The sequence below is a fragment of the Aplysia californica genome, unplaced genomic scaffold (assembly GCF_000002075.1).
Source record: "Aplysia californica isolate F4 #8 unplaced genomic scaffold, AplCal3.0 scaffold01435, whole genome shotgun sequence".
NCBI lineage: Eukaryota > Metazoa > Mollusca > Gastropoda > Aplysiida > Aplysiidae > Aplysia > Aplysia californica.
The window spans coordinates 69,867-72,105 of record NW_004798705.1 but is presented as its reverse complement, the minus strand read 5'-3'; the positions used below and the strand labels follow the sequence as shown (position 1 = coordinate 72,105).

The 2,239-nt window shown below is 42.1% G+C and overlaps 1 protein-coding gene across 1 annotated transcript in view; it reads left to right on the top strand.

The window, feature by feature from the left end:
• The first annotated feature begins 1,687 nt into the window (after positions 1 to 1,687).
• LOC106013886 (CBL-interacting serine/threonine-protein kinase 24-like) overlaps positions 1,688 to 2,239 on the top strand; it is a 3,670-nt gene continuing 3,118 nt past the window's right edge. Inside the window, exon 1 of the mRNA XM_013090708.2 lies at positions 1,688 to 2,239. This exon is cut by the window's right edge and continues 503 nt beyond it. The gene's annotated coding sequence lies outside the window, so the exon portion shown is untranslated.

The following is a 2,239-nucleotide window of genomic DNA, read 5'->3' as shown; positions in this document are numbered from 1 at the left end:
ATAATATAGTACTAGACAAGTCTGGTAGTTTCAAGTTTGTTTGTTTTTTGTAGGTTTTTTATTTGTTTGTGTGTGTATGTGTGTGTGTATGTGTGTGTGTGTGTGGGGGGGGGGGGGGTAAGTGTTTTACATTTTCAGATGGTGGGAAATTTTGAATTTTGTCCGGGTGGCAGCTGAAGCCGATTCATATCGATTTTAGAATACCAAGGGATCTTTAACATGTACAACTAGCACACGGCACCTCCGAAACTTTTCGCCCTTGTCCGAGAAGGCTAGGTGTAGATCTTTCTTACTAGAAGATCAGGGGTGTGGCTGAATGACAGTAGTGAGAAGGAGCCAAGGAGCAACTGTAGAAAGGCTGCAGAAAGAGTCAGGCGCCCAGAGGAGGGGGAAAAGGAGGTGAGGGGGGGGGGGGCAGAAAGTGGGGATGAAATCAGACGACAGAACATTGCTAGAGATCAGGAAAGGTGGTGAAAGAAGACAATTTTATAGAAGAAATGTTTCCGTTACTACCAGGAATTGAACTCAGGGCCTTTAAATGAGAAGCGAACACCCCAACTTCTAGATAGGAGTATGCGTCGGCCGCCACTAAGGCAAAATTCAAATTTTCATACCAACTGAAATATACCGCGTGCTCATATGACTTTATGCAGTTGTAGGCGCCGTAAAACACAGGAGATTACTAGTGAGAAATATTTTATTCGTCAGCTGGCCCCTCTTCGCATCATATTATTGACGCAAGGTCGGTGACGCAGTGCCTCAAAACTATGTCACGCCGTACATTTCATAGTCTGTTCCTCTCAAAGTCACTTCCCCTTGTTATTTCCTATATAGTTAATACCGGGGACAGAGGGAGGAGCGAGGCGTCATCTCAGTCAATACGTCGTAAGTAGTGGTATGTGGTGAAGTTGGTCAATAAATGTGCACATAATTAATCAATTCATCAAATTTATGCTCCAGTGAAGGAAGAGGAAGCAGAGTTTTTTAAAGATTAAGTAAGAGTTTTACGGCACTTGTTGCGTTGCAACAATAAGTTCATATAAGTGATAAAGAATAGATGAGTTACAAGAGAGTTACATCTATTTAAAAAGGAGGAGGAGGAATGATAGGGATCATAGGTGCTTGATAGGAAAGAAGGAGTAAATCACACCAGAGCACCCGCCAACCACACACGCGAAAAAGAAGAAGAAGAAGAAGAAGAAGAACAAGAACAAGAACAAGAAGAAAATGACGAAGAAAAAGTTGTAGAAGAAGAAGAATAGAAAAGATTTTCTCACATTGAGCGCACTAATGCAATGAGATGCATCCAGGAATAAGAAGAGGGGACGTGACATAGACAGGCCAATAATTATACCGACCGAGAGGGAACATACAGTAAGGTATGTTTTGAATTTTTAATCCAAATATTGACTAGAATTACCAGAATATTCTGACTCCATCTTTCATGTGTGGATGCGGGTTTGACGTGACGGTAAAGAAAGAGAAATGGTGTTTAAAACCCATTCAGACAAACCCCCTTGATTAATTTTCTATGAAAACAATACGGCGATTCCTGGGTTGTAAGGAACAGACTATTAGTTGTACAGTGTGAAACTTTCACCGGATGCCTGACCCCAATCACGCCGAAATGGAGGAGTGATGCGTCTCTACTTTTTCGTCTCCGAAAACACTTACCAAAAAAATATAAACAATTTTTTTAAATAGCCATTTCAACGCCATCACGTTGTTTTTTCGAAAAGAGATTTCGTGTCAAACTGAGTTGTATCGTTGAAATTTCCATAATTTCATTACCTTTCAACACGTGTTCAACTGTGCCCGTAATCCAACCGCGTGACTACTGTTCGGTCTTTTGTTATCAAACCAGAAACCGCCGTAGGAGCGGGGGCGGTAGGTTGACCCGTGGTCAGCGTCTATGAAGATTACGTCACCGGCGTAATGGATGACTGGACACCCAGATGCTACCCCTTTGAGGCTACCGGCGATTTTGTAATCTGGCCACGAGCCGTGAGAACTACTTGAATTTCTGGAAAGTTCGACGTTTCAACAAAAGAAGATTGACAGCTGAGCGTGGCCCGTTAACCAATCAGAACTTTGCGTTTAATTCCCGCCAAAAAAATGACGCTTCGTTTGTCATCATATAAAAACTCTTGCAAAACGTTTGTCTTGTACCATTTCTTTCCCCTCGTTTGTCGAGTGTAGAGTGCATTGTATTGCTGTTTTATTGAATCCACGTTGTCAT